Source organism: Arvicanthis niloticus, chromosome 3 (assembly GCF_011762505.2).
Source record: "Arvicanthis niloticus isolate mArvNil1 chromosome 3, mArvNil1.pat.X, whole genome shotgun sequence".
Classification (NCBI taxonomy): Eukaryota; Metazoa; Chordata; class Mammalia; order Rodentia; family Muridae; genus Arvicanthis; species Arvicanthis niloticus.
Genome location: NC_047660.1, coordinates 4,157,313 through 4,170,325, shown reverse-complemented (window position 1 = coordinate 4,170,325; position 13,013 = coordinate 4,157,313). Strand labels below are relative to the sequence as shown.

Sequence of the window (13,013 nt, the reverse complement as noted above, 5' to 3'; positions counted from 1 at the left end):
TAAGCCATGAATACGTATCATTTTAATTTGAAAGTAGATAATAATGAAGATACACATTATATTTTGAAGAAAAAAATCCCCAGGAAGTAAGGCTCTGTAGTTTAAATGTATCCTCCATAGTTCATATGTTGAAAACCTAATTTCGAGGCAGTGGCACCGAGAGGTAGGTTCTCATACACGTAGGAGTGTTCTTCCCAAGAGTGCGTTCAAAATAGCAGGACTGGGTTCCTAATGAGCAGATGGATGGGTCGGACTCCCTTCCTTCTCTTTCCTCTCTCTTGGTGTGCAGATCTGTATGTGCTCCTGCCTTCCTGTCTTCAGTCACGGACGATGCAGCTGCAGGCCCTCACCTGAGATGCTGCCTCAGGTTTGGATTTCAGAACCACTAGAACCGGAAGAAACATTTTTTGCTCTTTGTAAATTTTCCAGACTCAGAAAGCCTTTTGCAGAATAACAAAATAGACTAAGACACAAGATGCCAATGATCTATGTGTGCTTGGACATATCCTTAAATAAATGGAGTAAATGGTGGTGTATACCCCCACCAGGAGCAAACCATCAATATTCCACCAACCCTAAAATCCAGTGCTCATTCACAGAGAAGGGAACAGACTCCACAACTTCGCCATGCTTGCTTCACCAAGCACTTTCCTAAGCTGTATCAATGTGCCAGCTGCCAGGTAAGTTATGCTTGCACATTGTTCCCATGTCCCACCACTGCCCTTCAGTTACCTCTATAACAAAGAAAATGTCCAAACACCAATCTAATGATCAACCTGTAGGTCTATTTCTTTCCTCAGACATTGTCTTAGTCAGGGTTTCTATTCCTGCACAAACATCATGACCAAGAAGTAAGTTGGAGTGGAAAGGGCTTATTCAGCTTACACTTCCACATTGCTGTTCATCACCAAAGGAAGTCAGAACTGACTTGAACTCAAGCAGGTCAGGAAGCAGGAGCTAATGCAGAGGTCATGGAGGGATGTTACTTACTGGCTTGCTTCCCCTGGCTTGCTCAGCTTGCTTTCTTATAGAACCTAGGACTACCAGCCAAGGGATGGCACCACCCACAATGGGTCCACCCACCCTTGATCACTAATTGAGAAAATGCCTTATAGCTGGATCTCATGGAGGCATTTCCTCAAGGGAGTCTCCTTTCTCTGTGATGACTCCAGCTTGTGTCACGTTGGCACACAAAACCAACCAGTACAGACATCAACTCTGTGAGTTGAGTTTCATGTACTAAGTATTGGCTTTCACGCTGTCCAGTGTTGAGTTGATGTGTGTGCAATGGGTCTGGAAATTACAGAAATTCACTGACTGAAACAGGAAAGTGTCCTTCCCCCTCAGCATCAGAAATGGAGATGGATGCTTAAGAAGAGCACTGGAGATACTCCGACTTTCTAATTTTTATAGGAATATTGGAAAAGGTTTTTTTGTTTGTTTGTTTTTAGCTCTCACAAGATTTTAGCCCTAGTGATATTTTACCACATTGTTTTTTTTTTAAATAGTGATTATCATCAGCCATGAAGAGCAGAAAGTGACTAAATCTGCCAATATAACTTGAAAGGCAACATAGAATTATGCCATGCCCTGCTTCTATCCCACATGTCTAGCAGGGACCCAGCACAAGGTAGGTGCTGTATAAATACTGAATGAATGGATTAGTATAAGAATGGACATACAGATGCATTGGTGGATGGATGGATGCATGCATGCATGCATGGGTGAATGCATGGGTGCATAGATGGGTACATGGATGATGCATGCATGCATGGGTGAATACAAGGATGCATGGATGGGTGCATGGATGGATGGATGCATGGGTGGGTACATGAATGAATGCATGGATGGGTGCATGGATGGATGCATGGGTGGGTACATGAATGAATGCATGGATGGGTTCATGGATGGGTATATGAATGGATGCATGGGTGGGTGCATGGGTTGAGTGCATGGATGCATGGATGGGTGCATGTATGGGCATATGGATGGGTGCATGGATGTATGAATGATGGGTACATGCATGTGTAAGTATGGGAATCGACAAGCTATTTCAACTACTTATTTCTCCTTGAACAAAGGAAGCAGTTCCAACATTGTGCAGACTACCATGTGAGACCATATAAACAATGTTGAACAGGTTATAAGAATAGAGGGCTTTTTTATTATCCAGAAATAAATGTTTTAGACAGCTTGGTGATTCTTTGACTTGCAGAAAGGCAGCATAGAGCAATCCAGCCACTTCAGCTGCATACAATTTCAAATGGAGTCCAGCTGCACATATACAATCTCAAGTAGAGTCCAGCTCCTGGGGCCGTGTTTTCAAGAGGCTCGGGTTAGGGCTTTTTTGTTTCCTTGGTTTAGATTTCAAGGGGCCAAGGGTCTAATTATACACATGGACTTTGGGAATTCTTTTAGCTATTCTTATTTGAGTTAAAACATATTTTCCATTTTCTCATTACAGGTTGTTCTCTTTACTGATAGTTAATATGTATATTTGAGCCACATTTTAAATAATTTTTCTGTCCCAGAGGCAATCTTTTCCCACTCTCTTTCATCCACATGTCATTGTAAGGTCATTGTATTTACTGAGTATACAGTTATTTTCTTATGTCTAACAGACAAGTTCTCTGTAGGGGAAAGACCTCCAGGGAAAATGCATCTTCTGGAGCTACATGGCTGCATTTCAAGCCAGTTGTGTGATTTATGCCATTGTAAGAAGAATGCAGGCTGAATCTGGCTTCCTTTGCTGCACTGGCCACATCCATACTCACTGTCCAAGGAAGAAGCAGCCCCACTAATAAATAGCAAGATGCCTTCATGGAAAGGAGGCATTGCTTCAGAATGAGGAAAGCTATGTAGTAACCACCAGAGCAGGATGCCCCCTGCTCCATAGCCACCAGAGCAGGATACCCCCTGCTCCATAGCCACCAGAGCAGGATGCCCCCTGCTTACTAGAAATGATGGGCTGCTTGTGCCTAATCTCTTTGTTCCTGTCTAACTACATTTAGGTTGCACTAACCCTATTGAAAGCTCAGTGAAGAAGTAGCACAAACTCAAGTAGTCAGTTGAGATGCAACCAAACATACACATACACACAGATACAGACACACACACACACAGACACACACACACTGAGGCAGGTAAGCCCATGAATTTACTTAAACTGTGTGTAGTTGTCTTTTAAAGGCATAAAGACATCTTTTAAAATTTAACAACATGCCATCCATAAAATCTACCTTGCATGATGGCCCTGACCTCCACTGGGTTTACAGGTGGCTCACTGAGATAGACTCCTGACCACTGTGTTTACGCAATGTAACTTATGTGGTCCTAACAGACAGTTAAGCCTACCACCAGGCCCCACTGATTCGCTAAGTGAGGGTGTGCTGTCCTCCTCGATCTGAGGACATGCTTCAAACAGGTGTTGACACCATGGGCAGACTTGGCTGGCCACATGCCTCTGACTATAGCATTCTGAGTTTATGTCACCTGGGTGGCTGTCCTGCTGGATAGAGCTCAACTAACCAGTCTATGACCACTGCTTTTCGTTCCTCAGGACCAGCTTCTTGGAATAATGGCCAAGATTTTTGGCTTCTGTCACCATGGATGCTTGGCAGCCTGCAAATTAGAAACTTCTTTCATTTCTTTACATTTTTTTCTGATTCCATAATTTAGAAAATATTAATGACAGGAAAGTTAATTCAAACTTTCTCAGCTGTAATGGGGCAATATTACACAGAGTTCTAAGACCGAAGGTTTAAATTTTTTTTTCCCAAGCTTGGTTGAAGATGTTTGTTGCTACTTAGACTATAAACTATAGGCAAAGGCATGAGGATCACCTGGGAACTGTCTTTTAAACAAAATGACTCTCACATGTAGGTGACTCTCACAGGTAGGTAATCCACACAGGTAGGTGACTCTCACAGGTAGGTGACTCTCACAAGTAGGTGACTCTGAGAAGAAGCATGTTTTTGGATGCTTGCTTTCACTGATGCAAGCTGGTTCCTAACTGCATTTAACACTGAAAAAAAAATGTTTCTGCTACCCACCATTGAATCCAGCACCTTGTCTGCATTGGTCAAGTACTTTACCACCGAGTTCCATCCTCCAGCAGAGAAATAAATATTATTTCTGATTCCTGAGTGCTAAGAACCCAGCATCCTCTCTGGATGCTGCCCTTACACATCTAGATGCATGCTCTATTCTCATTGATCTCCCATCAAAACCATTGCCTACATTCTCTTGTTCCTAAATTGCACCTCACTCTGGACGCTGAGGCACATCCTTACTGTGTTTCAAGTGTCATGTTACAACTCTTACACTTGCCCCTGAAGTAACAACATCTTAAATTTTCATTGGCTCCAGGAGAAGGGGGGGAAACCTGTGAGCAGAAACTGAGCTGTTTTGTTATAATTACTATAACTGGAAGATTTCTATGAATGAACAAGTTTAAGCATCACCTTGGAAGTGTGTAAAGGATGTATTTATCACAGAACAGCATGCTCTGAATGGTCATGAATGCCTTTCATTACCCAATTAGAACGTGTGCATCCCAGATAAGAACAGGTGACAAACAAGAGCTTGTTCAAGCCCTCAGCTGATCCAAGCTGTGTGACTAGTGGGCGGAGGTAAAGATACACCTGCATCAAGTTTTGGATTTGCTTTCTACTAGAGAAAGATGGAGATTTAAAGACACAAAGACTCTGTTTTAATGTAGGGTATAGAGACAGAAGAGTACATCCAACTGAGGTCCCCACCCACCTGACTGATCCTAACCACAAAAAGCATGGTGGGAGAATGGGAATCAGGGGGGCTTGCCAGGTTCCAGCCTTGTCAAAGTGGGAAGGAAGAGATACTGTCAGGGGCTCACACATCTGGCTTCTGCAGAGAGAGCACTCCTGGATAGGCAGGCAAGTGGTTTTTCTATTTGACACCTGTTCCTTTAACATGTAGGCTTCTTTCTCTTGTGATGACAGTCCCCCGCTGCCCGTGCCTGAAGGAAATCACAAAACTATGAAGAACAGGTGCAGAGACTAGAAGACATCAGGATGATCATGAAGGAAGGAAAAGGAGATAGCATGGCTTGGCCTCTCTCCACCTCAGTAGTCTATATGCAACTGATATAGTCAGCTTGTGCACTGCTCATGGGAGAATAAACTGTTACAAAGAAATTTATTACTAGTCAGTTTTAAAGATCTAGCACAACTCAGGTTCGTTTCCACACCTGGATGAGACCTGGGTGGCCAGAGAAGACCTCAGGTTGGTGTTTGAGGGCAGGAGACTCAAGGCCTTTGATGGGGAAAAACAAAGGTCTTGCAAATTGTCTGCTTCCATGTTCTGATGATCAGGGGGGAAGAGGCTGACGAGACACGAGGACAACCTTTGTTAGCCAGTGCATGCGCACAATTTCAGGTCAGATTTGTAGACCACCCACAAACAACAACAAAGAACACACAGTGTGCTGCAAGATCTGAAGGAAATTAAACCAGAGCAGACACTGGTATCCAAGGAACAAGTTCCAGGCAGCGGTTGCTGGAGTATAGTCTTTTTTCATAATCTGGTCCTGTCTTCCCTGTTTCTTTTCCAGGCTTTATATTCCTGGGCTGGTCTAAAAGAACAAATGGGGGTCCAGATATTATATGTTTGCCGTACAAATTAAAAAGAGCCCCATCTTCCTGAAATAAGCTTGCCACGCAGAAGCCTGCGAGGGAGGTGGCACTCAGTTGTTGGGTGTAGGCAAGTAGAAGCTAGTTCAGGTACAGGAGTACTCTGTGGTGGCAGGAGGAAGGTTTGACCTTTGAACATATCATGTATGGTGACAACACAAGCAGGTGCCTGGATCTGCACTCCATCTTTCCAGCTCTGAACTTTTCTACCCTTTTCTACCTCAGGAGATGGATAAAGAAGTTTCTGTTGTTAAGTCAGTTTCCCAGCCCCCGCAACCTGTGCAGGTTGTAGTGTCCAACTCTAGAGAGAAGATCCTTGGGTAGAGCCACTTTACACAGGCCTAAGTGCCTTGAACACTGACTGAGGCAAACCCTCCCACATGTACACCTGGCCCCGTGGCCTAGTGGGCCACTTTAGCTTCTGAATCCCTCCATGGTAGTTCTATTTGCTCAGCTGGTCACCACACAAGCCAACAACAGCTTCCAAGACTTGGGGAGAGAATGCTGTCACCATTTAATGCCAGCAATGACATTAAAGCAAGAACCACAGTTCTATGGACTTACTCCCCCGTTTAGGTATGTATATAATCTCACAGTGTGCCACTGTCAACACCAGTAACATTTTGTCGATAGCACTGCCATCGCCTGGAATACATGTCACTTGCACCTCTACCACTGTGCATGTATGCACACTCACGTATGTGCACATTCTCACATACATCTGTCATTTGCCTTGCAGTTCTTACTCATCCCATGGGATTCAGTACTGTTATCCGTGACCATCTTCAATCTCTCCAGGGATAGGTAAGTAGATAGGTAAAGGAAGTCAAGTCAGTGATGATATGCTAACTTCGATACCTCAGAAGTGACATTATCTGTAAGTGAAGCAATGGCAAATGCTCTCAGTTAACGTCAAATGAAGGAAGGGAGAGGAGAGCCAGTTGTAAAACACTTGCCACAAGGCATAAAAACCCGACTTCAATTCTCAGATCGCACGTATTCAATCACGGTGTGTCAACATGCACCTATAACCCCAAGGCTGGGGAGACAGAGACAGGACCACTATAGAGCTGTATGGCTAAATTGACAGGATTCTGGTTCAGTAACAGAACCTGTGTCAAATATAAATAAATTGTAAGGCATAAATAAATTGGGGAAGCAACTGAGGAATGGCATCTGATAACAGCCTCTTGATGACATACATACACGCAGACACACACACACACACACACACACACACACACACACACATGCCCAGACACAATTCACATACTTAAACACACAAAAATAAATATAGATGGATGGATAAATAGAGATGTAGGTAGGTGGATGGATGGATGGATGACAGACAGGTGGATGAGTGAATGGATGGGTGGATGAATGGGTGGATGGATCATTCATACATACATACATACATACATACATACATACATACATAGATTGCCTGGTGATGTTAATATGGAAGAAGGTGGTCCCTTAATCCAAGTGACTTATATCTTCGTTATTACATGAAGAGGAAAATTTGGACACAGGGGTGAAATAAAGTGGAACTCATATGAAAACCAAGTTAGTAATCTGAGTGATTTACCTGCAATCCAGCAATGCCTGGGGCTATTAAAAGTTACATCAGTCAACAAAGTATCCACTCTGACAGATAGAGCAGAGGGAAGGGACAAGACCCTGCTGATGCTTTGATTTTTGATTTGTTCTGACGGTGATACTGAGTTGCTATTACTTAAGCCCCAAGATCATGACGTTTAGGAAGGTTCTATTCAAACAGTATAGTCACCATTCTCAACGCTGTTTGACAGGCTCCGTTGACTTTCATTGGTGATACCAACTTGTCAGTGTTATGAGTATATCTACTCCATTGTATAAACTAGTAAGTCCTAGCACAGTGTTTCAGACACAGTGGTGCACAATAAAGAGAATGAACAGATGGATGAATGGGTGGGTGGATGGATGGATGATGGACAACTAAGAAGATACAAGCAAAAACAAAGTTTCCATATGCTTGGATGCAGCAGCAGCCATGGCTTGGAGGGAGCGCAGTGAAGAGACCCTTTTACTAAATTATAGTTTGCTAGGAGTTTTTAAAATATACTGATTGCATTAATTTTTTCTGTCTAGGTAAAACCAAATTTAGACATATTTTTAGTATTTAAGAGCTTTTAGTTTATTTCCTTTATTCCTAAATAATACTAGTAATACTAGGAAGAAAATAAATGCTTCTTGTTCTTGGGAAATCCAGTTCTCATTTAACCCTAATCTGGTGCCTGCCCATGACCTAGTCTACTTGACCATATAAATAGATCTAGTCAGAGCCTCCTGGGGGGGGGGGGAGCAAAGTATCCTGACACATGTGTCCATGTGGACAAAAGGAAAACAAGCTCTATCTACAAAACAAACTTTTAAAAAGGTTGTGCAAAATACAGCCTGGGGCAAACAAGGAGAAATGAGTGTTTTCATAATAATTCCTTCAAAGGGGAAATGTCACCTTAATTTAATTGGGACTTTGCTATTATATTTCTTCTCTATCTGTGACACAGTTAAACTCTATTATCTAAAGCACTGACCCAAGATGAGCTACTTTTTCTCAAGGAAAAAAAAAAAAAAAAAAACAAACCTTCCTGACATCATTTCCCTGTGCCTTTTGTGAGTCCTTGGTTCTGAATTACTTATTCAGAAGAAGGGAGGGTGAGTAAAGATTTTTCAGTTGGTAGATTTGGGGCATGTGTAGTTTGACAAGCACATTTAACATTGCAGCACAGATTTATTCCAAGAAAATAATTCTAAATTAATGTTCTAATAATACAAATTACCCAGAGAAAGCTGAGCATGCTGGTATATCCCATCTTCCTACCACCGAACAGGCTGAGGAAGAAGAATCCTTTGGAGTTAAAAGCCAGCCTGGGTTACTTAGAAAGTACTACATTACTCAGATGCACATAGCTAGACTGTCTCAAGACAACAAGGGAATATGGACAGCAAGTACTCACCAACGGGGACACAGAAATGGCAGGCATAGTATCAGCAACCCCCTGGCATCCAGTAAGCAGGATGACCCCAGGAAGGACGCTGCTTATCTGAGTCTTGAGTTTAAAAACAGAGCAGCATATTATTGAAACCAAGCATGTGCTTTGAAAAATACCCAACCCTGTTCAATCCTACTTTCTGTGTACACAGTTCATACTGAAAACAGCAGGTTAGTCCACCTCTGGGGAAGTCAATCCCCAAGCTGGGAGCTGTACCTGTCATGCACAGATGTTGGAATGGTGCTTGCCTCATCTCAGACTACTATTTACTAATGTCTTCAGACAAGCGAGCTGCAGTGCTTCCAATCCCAGGGACTGGTTGCTATGCAAACATGAAACAGCAGTCACCCTGTTCATTAGCAAGTCTAGCAGCCAAGGAAAAACAGTGCTGATGTCTCTTGAGAATATCAATGTGGCTTTCCAGGTTAGTCAAAGGTAGGAACAGACACCATTTTTACTGTTAAACTTCAGTGGGGTGTCATTTTGAATGTTTCCTCTTAAGTTAAACACGACTCTCTTAATGTTATCATGTACTTAGAGTAGGCCATTCGCGCCCTCGACTTGACTTTCATCTTTATCCTTAGGATCAGGTGCGGATGAGAGCCGCTCACCAGGCTCAGATGCCCAGTCAACGAGGTGACAGGTTTTTCTGTCCTGGGTGAGTCTGAATATATAAAGTATTGATGGAAAAGCCACAACTAGAAGGTCAAACACCTTTGAAACTCTTTTAACTCTTAACTCAAGGTAGTTCTCCCTCACAAAGCTCTGCTTCCATAACAAAACCTAAACAAGAGAAATGTCTTGAGTATTATCCACCGTGAATGAATGTTCAGTAAGTGGGAATGAATGGATGTTAAGACATCAGGCAACCACCTAGCTGCATTAAGAATTCGAAATAATGGTATTTTTATTGAAAATCTCAGGAATGAAACCCAGGTAACTAAAGTAACAAAGTTAATAAGTATGACTGCAGGAGAGTGCCTTTACCTCTAGAGATGAGTCTGCTTGAACCACTTGACCACAGGTTACACACGATCCCCCGTTAGCACTGCCATTGCACAACCCTGGAAGATACATTAGTTATTTTTGAAAAAGTAGATTTAAATGGAAATCACAAAGTTGAAATTCTTATAGGAAAACCAAAAGAGGGGCTAGAGAGATGGCTTAGTGGTTAAGAATGCTTGCTGCACACTGGGAGAGGTGATGCTCCCCTTTAATCCCTGCACTGGAAGATTGCACTCACAGAGTTCAAGGCCGGCCTGGTATACAGAGGGAGTTCCAGGACAGCCAGGGCTGGTACACAAAGAAACTGTGTCTTGAAACTCCCCAACCACCCTACACCCCCCCCCCAAAAGAATGCTTGCTGTTGTTACTGAGAACTTCAGTCTGGTACCCAGCACCTTAGGTGTTAGCATTTTGTCTAAGCCCCACCCCACAGTACCTGGCAACAGCCAGGTGTGCCCCACTCACTATAAAAGGGGCTGCTTGCCCCCTCTGCCTTATCTTGCCCTTGTCTTCTTGCTCTCACTCTCTCCTCCCGTCCCTTCCCCCATCTCTCCCATTCCCCTCCCCCCACCAGCCTCTACTCTTCTCTGTCTCTGTCTCTCTCTCTCTCTCTCTCTCTCTCTCTCTCTCTCTCTCTCTCTCTCTCTCCCTTTCTCTGTCTCTACTATCCTCTCAACTCCACTCCCCATGCCCTGAATAAACTATTCTATACTATACTGTCATGTGGCTGGTCCCTCAGGAGGGAGGGATGCCTCAGCATGGGCCCCGTGGAGGTGCCCCTTCCCCCATACCTGACTACACATCCACCAAACACATTTCTTCTCTCCTAATTTTTTTTTATATAAAACACAATAGTAGGCGACTCACAAAACTCCAGGGGATTATATGCTTTCTTTGGCATCCACAGGCACCTGCACTCATGTACACAAGGCTACACATGGAGACATACCATGTACATCTTTCAAACAAGAAACTATTTTTTCAAGAGAATTTAAAATATAAGGAGGCACCAAGTGGGGAGGGGATGAGAGAGAGGAGAGAAAGGGAGAGAGAGAGAGAGAGAGAGAGAGAGAGAGAGAGAGAGAGAGAGAGAGAGAGAATATTTTCTGTTATGCCACAAATCTACATTTTACATTTTTTTCCAAAAAGAAATATTTCCAAAAGTATATTTTCTTCTTCAAAAAGATCAGTCTGCTCAACACATTTGGACATATTATTTTTATTTGGACATATTAGATGAATTTTTATTTAGCCACGCACCTGAATGTTTTTTAAAGGACATCATTCTGGAGGGATCACAGGCATGGTCTAAGGACAACCATGTGTTTGCCTCTTCTTCGGAGCGCCACGTGTTCCTGATGATAGGGAACACTTTGAGAAAGAAAAACGAGGTCAGAGAAATAAGTGGATTTCATGATGTCTCAGAACAGGTCTGGACAATTTGTTCCTGAATCTGTCTTTATCAATTTTATATTGGATTAGTTTCTTACAAAATTAACAATACTATGAATGAAGAAAGAAAATGATTCTCTAAAGATTTTTGCTGGAATATGTTTGAGTTTCATTTTTGTTGTTTTTTTTTTTTTTAAAGTGGTCCAGAAGTTTAAGAAGAACAGCTTCAAAACTCATCAAACCCAATTAATCCCAAAATTAACTTCCATTTCCCTTGTGGCTCTCTAGATTTGGAGAGAGATAGGGAGAAAGAGAGAGAGAGAGAGAGAGAGAGAGAGAAAGAGAGAGAGAGAGAGAGAGAGAGAGAGAGAGAGGAGTAAGGGAGGAAGGAGAGAGAGAGAGAGAGAGAGAGAGAGAGAGAGAGAGAGAGAGAGAGAGAGAGCAAGCAATGAAGACACAGCAGATAAAACACAATGAGGGGGGAGGGACTGTAATTCTAGCCTATCATTTCTTTCCTTTCCAACTTCACTTCACTTTGATTGGTGCTTATCCTCCTGGTCCCCTGTGCTCTAGTTTGACCTCTATTGCTGTGATAACCATTTTGGTCAAAAGCAGCTCAGAAAACAAAAGGACTTAATTGGCTTACACTTCCCGGTCATGGTCCCTTACTAAAGGAAGTCCCCACAGGAACTTAACTAAGAATTTAATTAGGACCTTGAGGAAGAAACCCTGGAGGAATGTTGTTGCTGGCGTCTTTCTTTGCAAGTTCCTGCTTTCTCTTTCTCATAGAGCCCGACCTGCCTAAGGATGGTGCTTGTATCAGTTACTGATCAAGACCATCCTCCACAGACAGGCCCACGGGCCAGCAACCCAGGTTGTACAGAAGCGGACGGTTAAGCCGAGCAGGACTAAAAATAAACTTAAGGAAGACAGTTTTCTGGTGTGAAAGTTTTTAGCAGCAGGTGGCACACAGTAGGCACTTTGTATTTGTTGAAACAAATAAACATAGTAAAGACTTTTAAAAATTTATCTGTAGACAAATAACTGGCCCTGAGTCCATGTTCTTCTTCCCTCCCTCACTCTCTTTCTCTCCCCATCCCACCCACATCTCTCTTTCTTTGTTTCTTTCTTTCTTTATATAAAAGTCAGGTATCAACCTTTGGTGTATTTCCTCAAATACACCAAAATTTCCTCCACTTTTCCTCCTCCTCCTCCTCCTCCTCCTCTTCCTCCTCCTCCTCTTTTTCCTCCTCCTCCTCTTTCCCCTCCTCCTCCTCCTCTTCCTCTTCCCCCTCCTCCTCCTTCTTCTCCTCCTCCTTCTCCTCCTCCTCCTACTTTTCTTTTCTTTTTTTTCAGACATAGTATCTCACTGTCTTTGAGCTCAAAACTCAGGCTAAGCTGGCTGGTCAGGGATCCCCCCTCCACCCCCCCACCCCGCCTCCATTTGTGTAGCACTGGGTAACAAGCCCACAATTCCATGCCTGATTTTCTTTTTGATTAAATAGTTTTTTTAATTATTATTATTTTCTAAGTCTAATTAATCCATCCAATTTTTTTAACTTTTTAATAGTTTTTAATTTTTGAGATTGTAATATAATTACATTTCTCCCTTTCCCTTTTTGCCTCCAAACCCACTCATATATATTCCTTGATCTCTTTTTTGAAATAGATATTTCTATACACATATATATTTGTAAATATAACTTGCCCAGTCTGCATACTGTTACTTGTGTGCATGTTTCCAGAGCTGGCCAGTGGGCAGGCTCTTCCTTGAAGAAGACTACCTCTCCTGCTCCCAGCACTCCTTAGTGGCCTGCTGTTCTTGTAGATTTTCATCTTGTAGCCTTTACCCCCTTCCACACTGCCATGCCTGTGGGCTTCACACTGTTTGACTTCTTCCTGCCAGTCTTTG

The 13,013-nt window shown here is 42.8% G+C and overlaps 1 long non-coding RNA gene across 1 annotated transcript; it reads right to left on the bottom strand.

Annotated features, from left to right (window-relative positions):
• On the bottom strand, positions 1-11,453 carry LOC143441563 (uncharacterized). The gene is made up of 3 exons (XR_013109123.1): positions 10,577-11,453; positions 9,692-9,768; positions 1-385 (listed from the first exon to the last, which is right to left on the bottom strand). It is a non-coding gene; the product is annotated as an uncharacterized LOC143441563 (long non-coding RNA).
• Between the last annotated feature and the right edge of the window lie 1,560 nt (positions 11,454-13,013).